The 17,340-nt window shown below is 34.5% G+C and overlaps 1 protein-coding gene across 2 annotated transcripts in view; it reads right to left on the bottom strand.

Moving 5' to 3' along the window:
* LOC149567729 (uncharacterized) overlaps positions 1-17,340 on the bottom strand; it is a 379,835-nt gene that overhangs the window by 175,143 nt on the left and 187,352 nt on the right. The gene's annotated exons all lie outside the window — the stretch shown is intronic.

Genomic DNA, 17,340 nt, shown 5'->3' with positions numbered 1-17,340 from the left:
TTGTGCGTTGAGATTTGCATCGAGATTCACAGCATTAAAGACACTAAGGGATTTGTGCATTGAATCTAGAGGGAAGTCAGTTAAGGAGAGGCCCCTATTGAAGATGGAGTCACAATTCTATGATAGGCAAGATAGCTAAAGAATAAGGTTGATCTGTGGGAGGCCAAACAGCGTACGGGGAGCAAAGTAACATCAAATCTTTCTTTTGTTCATGTCCTCTATGTGAAAGGTAACCGGCCCAACCTAAGTCCCAAACGATCATAGTAATGCTAGAACAAGGACATGTGTCACACAATTGAGAGTGGTTACATTTGCAAAGTATAAACGGTGGACTAAAATTTTAATTCGAGCTAAATAATTGTTTGTTGGCCATTAATTGGCAAAGACTATTTATTTTGGCCTTCGAATGCAAAAAATGGTGGGACATAGAAGTCGTGGGGGAATTATTATGCAGGAAAAATATCGGATCCGGAATATAGCTTGAAACATTGATTTCAAATTTGTCAAATCATAATTTCGTCATTTTAAGATAGAAGAAACTTTGCCATTATATATAGTGTTGGGAAGTTGTTGAAATTAGGAGTAACGTTTATGCCGTTAATAGGAATTAATATTTTGGTCATAGATGTTATCTGAATTTGCTAAAATAATTAGTTATGGTAATTAGAAATACAAAATATTAGTGCACGACAAACAGGGAAGGCTATTATTTGTATCCAAAGAGGAGGTAGCAATTCTTCACATGAGCAAGTGGTCAGTGGGTAAACCCCATTTGAGGCAAACATCACCTTGTATCAAATAACGAGCAGGATTGTGTGGAATCAATTTAACTGCAAATTGACATCTAGCTTCAATTCCTCGAAGCTCATGCAACTGTAACTTCAAACATAGCAAGGTAGTAAGGGTGTTGACAGCGGCTAGCCCAAGACAAGGAATTCGTGGGTAATTGCAAGAGACTTCCAGGTGGTTTCACAAGGACACTTACATGTCAGCAATGTAGAATCTTTACACTAGCATTGCACAGATTCACCTCTCCCAGCAAAAAATGGGTACTTTCATTTCCAAAGTATGCAGCGTTACTCATTGTAAAATGAGTATGTGTTATATTTTCATGAGCTTCTTAAACATCTAAGTTGGTTCCATATGATTTTCCATAGTATATAGAAATCTGACTGTATCTCAGTCATTATAGGGCTTGTTGCATTATCATATTGTTGTAACTCAGTCTTGAAATTGTATGTATCTAACATATCAATATTATGAGCCTTTGCAAACATTAAATCGAATATGTTGGACAATGATGGTTAGATTGGATTATGATCATTAACCCAAGCTATAGTGAGTCATTTAATTAACAGCAATCTTATGTATGCCAACTGTTTCATAAAATTTCTTGGTTAGAAATTCAACTTCTTTCATTAGATTCAAGGAGGAAAATTTCAGAAGGACAAATGAAAAATAGGAGAAGTCTTGTTATAAATAATAGAATCAACTCCTCTAATTCCTATTCCAGTGAAGGTGACATGCTAGAAGAAACATCAGTACACAAAGACTGGTCAAGCTACTCGCATGAAAAACCATCCAAGCATAGATGGTCCTCAAACAACCATCAAAATCAATTCAAAAATTGTGTGGACAAGGACAAAGATTATATGGTTGATCTCATGAATTTCTTGCAAAGTAAGAACCAAGGAATACACTCCAAATCTTTATATGACCAATCTGATATAGTTGGGACAGCTTCTGAAGAAGGATATCTAGTTACAGGGATCAAGAAAGGTACTATAAAGCTACAAGAGCAGTTAGCCCAGAATTCTGATATAAGAGCAGAAATACTCAACATTTATAGAGAATATCAAAAACTTCTTAATCGAGTTCAGAATGACTTACCGTTCAACGATTACTTGGACCTTCAACTAGAGTAGCAAAATAAGATGGATATGGCAAAAAGAAAGTACTTTGAATTGGTTCAGGATCTCCTTGAAAAAGACCAATGCAAAAATTTGTATGAAGAATTTCCAGAAGGCCAAAATCTTCTAATAGAGGGTCTTGAAGAGGAAGAACTATCAACCACCTTTGATTTACAGCCTTCTCATGATCCCGTAGATGATGTTACGCAGGGTGTAAGTTTCTATGTTGATGAATGGGAGGTTAGCCCTGACAAGTAGGTTGATGAAGTCGGTTGTACACAGGGTAATAGCATGATAGGGACTCTGTATGATGAGTCTTTATATACAAATGATACCCCAACAGCACTGTGGCCATTGCATGCAAGTCAAGAGAATGGAAGAAATAAGGCCTATGATCTTGAGACGTGTGATGAACCATGTTTTTCTTATGCCCATGACATAAAATGAGACGAACATACCAAGATGAGATTGAAAAATGATGAACTGATTCAAAATGACAATCGTGAAATGCATACCTTAAAGAACCAGCTGAAGGTTAATGAAGATAAAGTTGTGGCATCTCTGATACATTTGACAGCACTCACAAGATGGTTGAAGATCTCTACAAGAAGGTTCGAAAGAGAGTGGAAGCAAATTGACTTGTTTTTAATTTACAAGTATCAAAACAGCTCTTGAAACTATGAAATCAGATTATTTACATTTTCTTTCCGATAGGAATAACATTCTTAAAGTTGTTGAAATACGTGTTGATCAGCTAAATAAAGAAAGGAATGAGACTATGGAGCTCAATAAAGAGTTTAAGTATACTCATGAGACATTAGATGATGCTCAGATTTCCCTTCAAGAAGCTGAAAATCAGATTAGGATCACGAATCATTCTCAGGAACATGAGGATAAAGAGACAGATATTTTTCTTAGAGGTAATTGATGAACTTGATAGTATTCAACAGACGTATGATTTGGATAGTTGCCCCAAGTGACCAAGTTCCAAAACTTCAAATCACATTCAACTTATAGACAACCCTTTGTTTGAGGTAGATGTAATGGATACCCCCAAAATCTGCTTACAAGTATTCACAACTATATGGTAATTTTATCAAACACTTAGCTTGCAGTCTCTAATTCCCTATTATGTGCTACAACCCTTATGGCTCAAAAAGGTTTGTCTGTATTGTGTTGTGTTTGCCATGTAACATAAATATAGGAACTAAAAAAACATAACATATATCACAGATATAACCAGAACACTATATTTATATTGATTTCCAAAATTACTAAACAAGTGCAAAGCTGACTCACTGAATACTCCACCAATAAATCGGAACAAACATTGTTTACATCAAATAGTTGATGGCATGGCCCTTGCATTGACCTGCTGCAAACAATATGTAACTGCTATAGTAACTCAGTTGCTACAGTGATGCCCTGCTACACTAATGCGGCTGCTACAGTGATGCACTACTATAGTAACGCGGTTGTAACTAGAAATGCACCCAATCTGCCCAATATAAAGCTAATAGCAATGAATTACAAAGGCCAAACCCCAAGGGAATGATGTTTAGAATGTCACAAGAGATGATAGACGTCCTCTAATACCAAAAACAAATATGCAACTCATGCATTGATTCCTTCTCATAATCAACCTGTCGAATGAAGCCACTAACACTCCCTTTTATTCTTTCTCCAAGGGCTTATTCCACTCACATGAGCAATATCAGATAAAAGATGTGTGATATAAAACATATTAAAATAATCACTTGTCTCCCTTAAGCGCCCCTTTTGATTTGCACACATTCCCATAAAATTTAATATTAAAGTAACACTTTAATATTTTACAACTAAATACACAGTAAAACTTGGAAGGAACACCTTGGCCATATTGAGGAGGTTTTGAAGATTTTAGAAGAAGAATCTCTATATGCTAAATTTTCAAAATGTGAATTCGGACTAGACGAAATCCTATACTTAGGAAACAAAATCAGTATCAAGGGTGTTAGCGTAAACGAAGAAACAATTAGTGCCATCAAAGACTGGCCAAGGCCCAAAACCCTAACTCAACTCAGAGGATTTGTAGGTCTATGCAACTACTACATGTTGGGTGGATATTTTGCAACCGACGGTTTTGGGTAAAAATTCAGTCACAAAATAGGATGACCAGCCATAACGTGTGAGACAGTCTCTCCTACCTTAAAGCGAAGGCTCCCCCTTCTCACCATTCCTTGGATCAACTCAAGGTAAGCAAGAAGTTGAGAGATTTTGTAAAAAAGGTGTTACCAATATTCTTTTATCTTAACTTTCAAGAAAGAATCCACTTACTCGTGGAGCAAGTAATGGGCGAGGTGAAATCTCCAACTACACTTTTATCTAAAGATAGAAAAGGTGATACCAATAAACTAACGCTAACTCAAAGGCTAGCTAAAAGTGTACCAATTTGTCTCTAAGTCCAATCGTACTTCTATATGGAAAAAGCTTTACTACTAGGGCACAAAGACTTCTAAAAGTAAAGATATCTTAACTATTTGGCGGATTAAGAAACAAATATAAGCTACAGATAAAACTTCTAGCTATATACTTCCACAATTGCTCCTAGTCAAAGCTTCGGCTCCAATTGCTTTTTAACTCTTCTGTATCCAATTATCAAGAATAGAAGATAACATGAATCAAAGATAACATATGTGAATTACAAACAAAGCTTTTAACTCACGTAAGTAACAATCTCACTGAATCAAAGCTAAGTCTAAATTGCTCCTTTGTATTCACTTTTCTCTCAAAATAGTGCTACACAAACAAAGTTTTGCTGGCACAATTTCTTTAGAGCTCTCTTGCATACTATATAAGATAAAAGATTGATTTTACAATGAGGGGGGAACTCATTTTTATAGCCACAGGAGTTGAGAAAAAGGATGGAGGAAAAAGTGGGAGCAACTCAACCAACTTTGACCTATTCTAACTAGAAGAGAAATTATTGGGTTACATGCAATTGCATATGCAACTCGTATTACATCTTTACATGCACATGCAACTCGCACTACATGTAATTACATCTTTTCATGCAATGCATCCTCTTCAATTACAAACATGAAAGAAGAAAAAGAAAGATGGAAGAGAATTGAAACAATCCTAGGGATTATTCTAAAGAGGCTTGTACTTGGCGATGCATTCCCGGATGATAACAAGATCGAAAGTTCCTGTATTTTGTGTGACTGCATTCATCTTGATAACCATGATGTTACATCTTTTGATAGCCTCTAACTCTCTTTGATGAATTCTCCGTTGTCATTTGAAAACTTGATGTGATCAAGTTTTTCTCACTCAAGTTATCATGAATTCTCCTATGTAGATCAGCACAAACTGGAGTAGCTGACACTTTGAAAACCTTCTTGATGGTGTCTGGATGTAAACTCGAAATAACTTTCCTTCAACACCTTTAACTTTTTCTTTTTTTTCTTTAAACAAAGTGGTTGGCGTATTCCCACACAAACTCAAGTTCTTAGACAACTATCAGGAAAATGGAGACCAAATGAATTACTGTTTTTTTTAAGCACGCATTCTTTATTGGATGTCTTCATTCTTTATAGAAATTCTGGCATATCTTGACTTGCTGCAACATGAAAGTTTCAATGGGATTAAATCCATGAAAGCTCTGAGATTTGAGTTACAACGACAAATCCATGAGGGATGAGTGTTCCAAGTATGGATTAGATACTTATGAAACACATGTGATGGCTGTAAATGAACCCGAAAGCATATGTATTTGGATGGAAAGGGCCAAAGTCAAACTTGGAAGGATGGATATGCTTTGAAACATGAAAGTGGAACGCCTGAGAATGCATGTAAATGAAAACTCTTGACTTTAAAAAATGACTTGGGCTTTCAAGATGTCATTACATGGAAAATGGATTACATGTAATGAGGGATCGAAAGTGAGATGAGATGCAATTGTGGATGAAGGATGAGCTTTACATGCAAGTGTGGATAACGGATGAGATATGGAATGTGGAAAGACATGGAAAATGGCAATACATGTATTTGCTCCTAAAGGCGTGAGTGCATATAGAGAGATGAAAATGAAATGTAGCTTGAGGTGAAATGAACTTTATAGTCATCTTGGTGGAAAAGTGAAGTCAAAGTACATGGAAGATGAAAATGATATCTTTTTTACTTTTCAAAACATGACTTTTAGTCACGTTAAGGCTAAAATTTACACCTTGTTAAACTAAACGAGTTTAACAACCTTACCTAACATGGGATTCATTTCTGCATGTAGAAAATGCGTAACTAGAAATGAAACCTCCGGATTCTAGGCCAATTCCTATTGGATAATCACTGACAAGTCAATAAAACTAACTTAAACTTATGGGAAATGAGATAGAAGTTACTGAAACGAACCTAAGATTTTAAACTCTAAACTAGAGAACCAGGCGATACACCAAAATATGATATGAAAGTTCAAATACAGGTAACTAAGAAGGATTACTAAGTTATCTGAGTGAATATAAAACACTTCCTTTTTGTATAGGCTTGCATAAATATTTTGTAGTAAAGACTAAAAAATGAACTAGAATAAGGAGGAAAACAAATGCCTCTCTTATAAGTTTTACCTCTTAAAACATGAACTACAACCTACAAACAAACATACTTTTCTTCAACTAGGTGTTTGGGTGAGACAAAACAACATGGAAAAATGACAATTCACTAATTGTCTTTATCAATCACCTAAAAATACACACAAAATTACAGAAAGCAGAGAAGGCTCTAAAATAAATCCAAATAACATGAACTCAGCTGCTGTCACTTGTATTTGATCTTCCAAAATGAGTTACAAATATCTGCACAAAAATGCTAAGGACACAAATGTCTCATAAGCCTCTTCTGCATAATCAGAACTCCCTTATCATAATAGTCCAAAAGACTAAGTAACAATCCTCTTTTGGTCAAATCCATGAAAGAAGGCTTGAAAAAAGGAGTCAAATCTTATCAAAAATGACGACTCACTGCCTCATAATTGCATTAAGTCATAAAGGAACCTATGACTCACTCATAACTGCCCTTGGAACGCTCTAACAAACCATAAAGACTCCAAAATACCTAGTCAAAGTTCAAATCCGACCCAAACTGAACATTAGAAAAACTCCTCAAAATCCCAGCCAATTTAAGTGCTCAGTCAAAACATAATGACTTCAATCAACACAATAAGTCCACCATCCTTCATTTTTGCATAAAGAATAGAAAAAATACTAATGATTTATAACAATATCATTAATATTTAATTACAAAATATGACTTATAAAATATGAGATATTCAGCAACACATTTAAACAAGCCTATAATAATACCCAAGCCAATATGCAAAGTTGGCAAATAAATCAACACTTAATAGTCATCGGCATTAGAAAGTGTTTGAAGGGAGTGGACTTCAAAATTTATGAAAAAGAAGAGAGGAATAGATTATATCTCTTTTCATAACCCTAAACTCTTCTAATTTTGCATATCGAGTTGTTAAGAGAATTTGGAGAAGAGATGCAACTAGGGTTTGAACAGCCGCCATGATTATTTTTGAAGTTCTTCTGTGTAGCTATCTTTTGTGATTGGAATGTACATTTTTTCTTGCATTTCTGACAGCCGCCATGATTTTAAAGCATTAGCTGCCATATTGGAAAGGTAATGTTGTTATTTGACTTGCTGGTAATTCATTTTGAGCCACCATTTGAAGTTTTGTTCTGCGACTAGAGCCATGGTTTCTCTGCACTCATGTTTTTCTGAATTTTAATAAAAGGAATACATGATTTCCCATCATCATGCAGTTGCTATATTTGATATCATTTATCCTTCCCAACTTAGACGTCCAATTCTGAAGGCAATATAGGGCACTACTGTAGTTTTCTTTATTTTCTCTCCTTGCTAGGCATGTCTATTCATTTTGAGCTGCCATGATTTTACGAGCCGCCATTTGAAGGGTAATGCTGATAATGATTTTATGATCTACTCTTATGATATTTTGGGCACATTTTCATTTGCTTGACATATTTGAAGTCGTGACTGCTGATTAAGGAACTTGAAATTGCCATGATAAAGCTTTGTTGCCATGATTTATAAGGTAATACTATTATTTGGCAACATTTTTAGAAACAAATAATGTTTCATCTACAGTTATTCTTGAAGGTATCACTATTTTTATACTCACCTACTGTTGGTATCTTTGTAGGGTTTTATCCTCTTATTATTTAGCCACAATATTTGATCTTTCTGTATGGTTTTGAAGAAACCTTTTACATTCCTGAAGGAAATGCATTGCTTTTGATATTGCAGGCCTCTATAACTCAAAGCCATAATAACTGGTAAACTGGCACTTTTTTTCTTACCGTGATTGGACTAAGGTTTCCTTGAAGCTGACATGATATATAAATATTTTACTGTTGGCACCATCTCTGGTATATTTCGCAGTGCTAATAGTGATTGTTTTTCCTCATTTTCTACAACTTCATGCTGACCACAAACTTCATAGTTATTCGGAGTTTAATGCTTAATCCTTGTGACTTTTCCCTTCATTTTGTCATGACCTGCCTTTATCTGGAAATTAGAGCTACCATGTAGCTAGGTTTTTCTAATATTTCTAGCCCTGTTGTTTGCACATTGTTGTCACATTCTCTGTCCTATTAATGAAATTTGTTTACAAGGTTCAAGCACGGGCTCGTGACACCTATAAACAAACCTCTATCCTCTTGAAATCAATCACATAAATCTTCTCAGCATATCAACGCTTTGAAAAGCTTACTGCATCTTTTAAGATCTCTTGACCGTGACAACTACCAGTTAGTTTTGATCAATGCACCATTCTGAAAGTGGGCATCATTTATTGTTTCCTTGCCTCATGCTGCTGAAACTTACTTGTTTTCATCTATCCTTCTCTGCTACTTGTGGTTGCTTCTTTGATGGCTTCAAAAAGATAAATTTTGCTGTGGAATTCTCTATTGGCTTCATCCATTCGTTGCTGATTATGGTTAAAATTCTGAGATGAAGGCTATCATACTATGCTAGAGCTTTTCCACTGTCTATCTTGATGTGAAACAAATTTTGTGAAAAATTCTAGGCTTTTCCTTTCACAAAAATTTTACTTGCTGATTAGAGTTGATGTCAACATTAAGTATGCATTAAGTATGTAACTTGAACTCATCATGAAACCACCTGGCTGGAAAATATCAACTGTTACAATATCATTTAGTAATATGAGATAAAAGGTTTCATGTATCAAACTATCCCTTTAATATCTCATGTTGATTTATAGAACACTGCAACTAGTCTGAATATAATGTTAAGAATAACCCATCCCTTTAATATAATATATTTTTGTTTGATCTTGAAATTTATAAGATAGCTATTCTAATGTGCATGTCGGGCTCATACCCAAAGGGACCCTCGGTCAGGGGCCCATGCTCATTAGAAAGTTAATTTCTAGTTTTCAAGATCAAACACATTGACTATAGACTTTCTTTGATATAGATTTAGAACCAAGGAAAGATAGCATATATGTGGGGGTAATCAATTGTAGCTATTCCAGTCATTGCTTAGATCTTTCAAGATCTAACCCCACTCTTTTCCTTATGCAGGGAAATGAAGACCGGAATTTGGCAGATGAAAAGTTGGACCAGGAGCAGCATCAAGGATTATCTAACCAGTCAAAAGCTGAAAAGGCAATGACTCATTACCTCTAACCTTACCTTCACATATGTTTTATTTTTTTTAATTCTGAATATATATGAAAGGCAGTAGTTAAACTCACGGCTTGTGTGAGATCTTTCACTTTCAGTATTTCAATTCATTTCATTCTTTTGTAAATATCAATTGTATATTCGAAAAATGAATAATACAAGGACATTTCTATTCCTTTGTAAATATCAGTTGAAAAGTGTTTTTCAGCAACATTGAATATAAATTTGATTTTCAAAACTGAATTTTAACATGAGTTAAAATTAAGTAACTAGTCAAAAACAGGGTTTTGAGATACAATTATACGTAAGGCTTTTTGTGTAATCATGTTGTGCAAATGAATATGGAAAGTGAGATGAGTGAAAATGAAAGTGGAAAATGGGATTACATGCATATGCCGATGGTGAATGAGATGTAAAACATGTAATTGCAATTGACAGATGAGATGCGGAATGTTGTGACATGTAAGATGGAAATGGAATGTGATGATGCTTTCGCATGAAATGAAAGATGAACAAGTTTTTGGGAAACAACTTGTAACTTCTCCAAAGTGAAAAAAAATGGAAAGCAAGCACACAAAACACAAAAACTTCAAAAGAAAAGCGTACCTTTAGCAAATGACTCAAACGTATCAACAAGCAAAGCACTCCAATATGTAATTTCAAATTTGGAGTTTGCAGAAAACCCAAAAACATGAAAATAAACCATTTCTTCATTTTTAAAGGAAAAATGCACTTTCCATGGTATCAATTTCAACAAGTGGCAATCACCAAGCAATAATATGCATAAAATCAGCAAGATAAGCACAAATTAAATAGCAAAGAAGAAATTGTCCACTTACATGAAGATTTAAGTGCCAAAAATGGAGGAAAATGCTCCAATGTTGAAAATTTCTTCAAAACAACTTTGAATCTTTCAAACTTTGCAAACTCGAATGGAAGAAGCCAACAAACAAAGCATTTTAGTGGGAGATGCCAAAAACATGTCCTATCCTTGCTCAAAAACCCAACGTTTTTTACATGCACATGCTTATGGGACATTTTTTGTAAAAAAACGTGTTTCTTCAAGACAAAAGATCAAAACATTTTGGCTCTTAAAGGTCAAAACATGTACCAAGATGCAATGTAGAACACATCAAAAGCCAAACTGATTCATCCTTGGGCAAAAACGTGAGCTAAAAATGATGCATTTTGGAATTCTTTCGAAAAACATACCCTTGGATGGAGCTTGGAAAAATGTTTTTCAGCAAGATGAATCAACTTTTATTGTTAGAAAATCCATTGATGAGAAAAAATGACCCTATTAGAGAAGATCTCATGAAAAACTATGAAGTAAATCTCCCACAATCTTCAAAATCAGGTTCTTGGAGGCTCTTTGCATGTGTTCTTCCAAAATCAGAGTTTTTGAGAGCAAAAACATGAGTTTTAGTACAAATTGGACCTTTAAAGACACAATGCATGTTTTAAAATATGCACAAGATGCAAATCAGACCTTTTAGAATGGATTGCATGTTTTAAAAACTCCCCATAAGGCAAATCGCACCTTTTAGGAGTCATTGCATGTTTTAAAATATGCATTTGATAAAAATCACACTTTTTGGGATGGATTGCATATTTTAAGTGAAAACTCATGTTTTGGATACAATAACACATTTTAAGTCATATAACTCACCTTTAGATGCAATGGCACCAAAAAGGTCCACTATTGATGACTTTATGTTTTTAAGTTGAACTTTATATGCAGTGACATGTAAAAGGTCCACTTTTGATGGATTTTACATGTAATAGCATATAAAATGTCCACTATCAATAACTTAAAGTGATTTAATAAACATATGTCAATTTAATTTCATTAAAATGTTTCTTAAATGGGACATAAACCATATTTACATATTATATTAAAAATATAACATATAAATATCATTTTAAAAAGTAACATTTAAAAGAGCATTTGATTTAAATGTCAAAAATTAAACTGAACTATATAGTTAATATAGTCACTTTAAGTGAAAAATCAAAAAGTAACTCAACCTAAAATTATAACATAAAGTGCACTATGGTTACTTTAAGTGAAAAGTTTAACGATAAAGTAACTTAAAAGTATAACATAAAGTGCATTTAAGTTATATTTTTCAAAAAGTGAATGTCAAATTAAAAATATAACATGATATTTTTAATTTGTGTTGTTGCATCAAAAAGGTCCACTTTTGAGCCACTAAAACGGCCATATCTCTTGACTGACAACTCCGATTACACTCTAAGTTAGACCAAATTGAAGGTAAAACTTTTTTTAAAAACCATGACTTGAGCAAGACCAAAGGATTAAAAGCCAACAAACACAAACTCAAAAATGAAGAAAAGGACAACGAAGGCCTCAAAAATCAAGCAAAGGCTCGACAGAAAACAAAACGAAAAATGCTTGACGAAAGCGTTCAGTAAAACGATTTGATATACGAATTGGAGTTGATTGATCATGTATTATCCCTTTCCGGATATTCACTAAAACCCTCGATTCAAACTTACAAATTTTAAATCCGAACAGTAATCCAGTATTTGATACAAATTTCAGAACTTAAACCGGTATATATAACCAGCAGATATACAAATGAGAAAACCCAGAGAAATGTGTTTATTTCCTCCAATATCCAAAAACTTATACATAAACCAGCAGATTAATACAAATAACCCAAAATGCGTTACTGTATTATACAACAACAATACAATAACGTGCAACAATTCAAAATATCCAATCTTACAAACAAAAATAACAGTCAAATTGGCAATATAGATAGAACCTAAAAGAAGGCTAGGTTTGCGTCCAACCTTCAAAGTTTCTTCAAGGGTTTGCGTCCTCAAAGAAATAACCAGCAACTGTTTCCAGCTCCCAGATTAATATTTGTTTTTAATAATATAATCTTCATATATCCTCTCAAGTGGAGCTTGTTGTACCTTTATTACTTTTCCCAATGAGATGCACGCTCATTCAAGCAATGTGGGATAAAGCAACTTTTTGTCCTTTAGTCACTTAAGTGAACATAGTACCTTTTTAAAATAAAGTGACAATTTAAATAAACCTTTAAAGTCACTCAAGCTAGTAAACCATAAAATTGTCAGGCATTAAAATAACTGACCAAACGAACTCGAATAAGCTCGTGTTATAGCTCGTTGGAAAGCTCTCGACGAGACGCTTCCAACCCAACACTGAAGTACTGAAAATACTGAGCTCTGATTACTTACTAAAAATAGTAAGTATCTGGACAACCTGCCAAAACTGCTCCGATGGGTCTGGAACTGGAAATGTCTAGGCCAAATCTCAAATTGAACCCTGTACAGAACTTTTTCGCCCCTGAAACCTAGGCGAAGTGAGTTGGCCACAAAGAATTATAATGTCCTAGAAGAAGGGGACATTACAGATCGATCAACATTAAGCAATTGAATATAAAATTCAACTTAGAGAGATGTGAAACTAGTTTGAAAAAGTTTTGTACTATTACCTACATTTTGTGATGACAAAATGTAGGACAACACTACAGACGATTCGTAAAAGGTTTTTCGAAACTAGCATCTCCCCTTACAGATCTAACAAAAAAAGGAGCTTTCACATGGAATGCAAAAGCGCAACAAGCTTTTGATAAACTTAAGGAAATCATGAGTTCTTGTCCAACATTGGCCATCCCAGATTTCACTCAACCCTTTCAATTACAATGTGATGCATTAGGGGAAGGAATAGAAGCAATCCTCATGTAAAACAAGAGACCAATAGCCTTCGAAAGCTGTAAGCTCACTAATTCAAAGAAGCTCTATCCTATATATGATAAAGAAATGTTAGGTATAATGCATGCTCTAGCCAAATTCCAGTCTATGAAAGATTCATTGTTAAGACATCATAATTACTTACGTTTCTTTTTAAACAAAAAAGATCTTAATGGCAGGCAATAGAAGTGGGTAAGAAAGATTCAAGGCTACAATTTTGATATTGAATATATAAAAGGAATTAATAATGGAGTCGCTGATGCACTCTCCCGACGACCACATATCAATAGCGTAACTAACATCTCACAAGATTGGAAATGGGAAATCTTATCGAAATATGCCAAAAACTCTCAAACAAAAGATATATTAGAAGGAAATCTACCCAATGAAGACTTTAAAATTTGTAATGACATTATCCTTTACAAAGGACGGGTATACCTAGTCCCTCAATCAAAAATGAAGAAAAGAATTCTTAGAGAATACCATGACAGTCCTCTAGCAAGTCATCAAGGGTACTGTAAGACATACAAACATATTAGATAAAAATACTCTTGGAAAGGCTTGAAAAGAGACATACGAAGACATGTACAAGAATGCATAACATGTCAATGGAACAAAGCTGAATTAACACACCTAGCAGGATTACTACAACCCTTGCCAATTCCAAATCAGAAATGGGAGAGCATATCCATGGATTTCATAACAGGTTTCCCAAACATACAAGGGAAGCATAGCATTTTTGTGGCGGTCGATAAGCTTACCAAATATGCTCATTTCTTTACTACTTGTACAGAATACAAAGCATATCAAGTAGTCAAATTGTTTTTCAAAGGAATTTTTAGATTCCATGGACTTCCTCAAAATATTATTAGTGACAAAGATAGCAAATTTTGGCAAGAACTCTTATGTCTCGCAGGGACAACACTAACCCTATGCACCAGCTACCATCCACAGACTGACGAACAAATCAAGGTTGTGAATAAATGGTTAGAAGGATACTTGAGGAATTAATTTACAGAACAACAAAACACATAGATCAAGTGGTTACACCTAGGAAAATATTGCTAAAATACAACTCGTATATGTCTATATGTGCCCATTTAAAGCATTATATGGTTACAGTGCTACATCATTTGGAGAATTAATATCCCACGAAAGTCAAGTTCCAAGTGTGCAAGATTTCATTGAGTAAAGTGCCGACATTATTAAAACTCTTAAAGGAAATTTACAACACGCTCAGAATCAACAAAAAATGTATGTGGATAAAAGGCATGTTGAAAGATACTTCATGGCTGGAGATTTGGTATTCTTACGACTACAACCATACAAAAACTCATCAATCAAGAGAAATGGGATGGAAAAACTCAAAACCTCAATTCTATGGACCTTATAAAGTTACAAGAGGAGTGGGACAAGTAGCCTACGAGCTTGAACTTCCTAGAGATAGTAAAATTCATAATATATTTCATGTTTCATGACTAAAGAAAGTTTTGGGACAACACATACTTCCATGCAATGAGCTACCTCCCCTAGATGATGAAGGACAACTTACATTAATACCAGAATGTATCTTGGAAACACGACAACGTAAACTAAGAAATAGAACCATCACCAAGTTCTTGATTAAATGGAGAAATCTGCCAGATATAGATGCCACATGGGAGAAGGAAGAAGTTTCAAAATTGCTTGAGGACAAGAAAATTCGGGATGGAAGGACGACAATGGACCCCTATTTAAACAAATATTATGTAAATAAAATTAAGGATGATTAAATGAAAGATTAATTCTTATCATTAAGGCAATAAATTACACATGTATTAAAGTTGCTCAAATTACAAGTTTAAATCAATTATTAATTTAATGATTTAATCAATCTTATTAATAGTGAATAATAACAATGATTAAATAATAACCATGCTATTGCATATAATCCCTTATATATGAAAAGGGGACCCACCTAAAAGTTAAAGACCCAAAATGGGTCACAATTCCCCATACCCATATAACATGGGTATGCAGTGAAGGCATCGACAAGACCATCAAAGAAAGCATCGAAGGGAGTACGAGACACAGAAGGCCACACCACCACGACCAGGGACTGTCTACACCACATCAGACTGGACCCCACGCAAAGGTACCAAGGAGTACGAAGTATTAAGCCGCCCACGTCATACCACATGAAGGGTAGACCACCGAGGAGGTAGATCTAATATGATTAGTGGTTATTAAATAAAATAAAAATGATATTTTATGTTAAGGATTTAAGTTTATACATGTAAGTTAAAAACTTATGATTATGGGAAATATAAATACCGTACACCAGAAATGTGCACCACTCTAAACCCTTCCATGGAGTGCAAGGAAGTGTTTTGAGCAATATGAATAGCTCTCGAGTGAGCCTTAGAGACACATGCCTTGCTAGTAAACCATGCAATGGGAGGTTTCTTAGACAAGAGGAAGAATGCAAGTGTCCAAAAGAACTCTCAATCATGCAATGCAAGAATGAAACTAAGCTAGAATGATATGCACAATTCAACTAGATTAATGAAAATGAGAGTGTTACAATAGCCATGCTAGTTAAACTATGTGATTTAAGTTACTAAAAAATGAACTAAGCTACTATGCAAGATGTATCTAAGCTAATATACAATGGCGATGATAGAATTTAGACATGAAGTAGAAGTTCTCCACAAGCTCTAAGAAGATCGATCAATAAACCTGCAGCATAATAATACTCAAGAATGTGGATCTTTTGAGAAGGGGTGAGCTCTTTCTTTTAAAGGTGTATGGATGATCGAGATCAAAATCAAGGGATGGACAATCAAGGGTGTGGGTTGACTTTGGTATGATCCATGTGCAAGAGCAAGTAAACAAATGGAAAGGAGTTGACTTTTCATGTGAGACAAAAAGCCTTTTCTTTTTAATTTTTAAATAGAAAAAGGACTTTATGTGGGTACACTGAGTGGGTTAAAAGAATGGGATCTTTTATTTAATTAAAAAGGGACATGTTCTTTTAATCAAATATGAGCTTCGGATAATATAGTCAAACTATAGGTTAAAATCAAATTAATTGATTTTTAGTAGTTTGGTCTAGGTAAATGATTAATTAATTTAGCCAAAATGTTGAAAAAGGGGGCTAATAGTGTAGATGACCATTTTTAGGTGATTACAAATACAATAAATGTTTATTAATTTATTGTGAATGTATTACTTACACGAAAATATTGTGTTAACCTATGGGGTTAGCACCATGATGCTAATGTGAACTCAAAGAATAGAGCATGAAGATATTAAGACTCCATTGTCCGCCATGGCCGAGAATCAATGTGAACTCGAAGCATGGAGCATGTGAGATATTAAGATCTCCATTGCCTGTCATGGCCGAGTGTCGATATCGAAGCATGGAGCATGTGAGATATTTAAGATCTCTATTGTCCGCCATGGTTGATAATCAACGTACCAGAATATCCTAATGTTGTCAACATATATATATATGTGTGTGTGTGTGTGTGTGTGTGAGTAGCCTTGAATAGAGGATGCCCGTCCAAGAAGAACCTTAAGGGGTGCGCTCCCGGGAAGACAATGAGATAGCGATGAGCTAAGAAGCCCAACTAGGAGACATCCTTAAGATTGGGGTTTAACTTAGAGTGTAGAAGAATAGGATTATTATTATTATTGTAATTCTAACAAGCTTCTATGTACAGGTTGAGCTAAATCAACTAACACTACTAAACATGAGCATTACATGCATTTAAACCTTTTTAAGAAATGATATGATGTAAGACTTAAAAAGTCCGCTAGCATATTAAAATATTTATAAAAGTTTGCAGATTTACATGCAAACATGGACGATGGAGTTTTAATTCTAGATTGTATGTAAATGTACCCAAGATGCCATGTAAAGACTGACAAAAAGCCCACTTATGCAAGATTTTAAACAAGGAATGAAGATATGCAGTCAGGCTCAAAAA

This window comes from Cupressus sempervirens, chromosome 3 (genome assembly GCF_028749045.1).
Source record: "Cupressus sempervirens isolate cs-2001-9-10 chromosome 3, ASM2874904v1, whole genome shotgun sequence".
Classification (NCBI taxonomy): Eukaryota; Viridiplantae; Streptophyta; class Pinopsida; order Cupressales; family Cupressaceae; genus Cupressus; species Cupressus sempervirens.
Note: the sequence above shows the minus strand (reverse complement) of the source record. Positions and strands in the feature narration are given on the sequence as shown.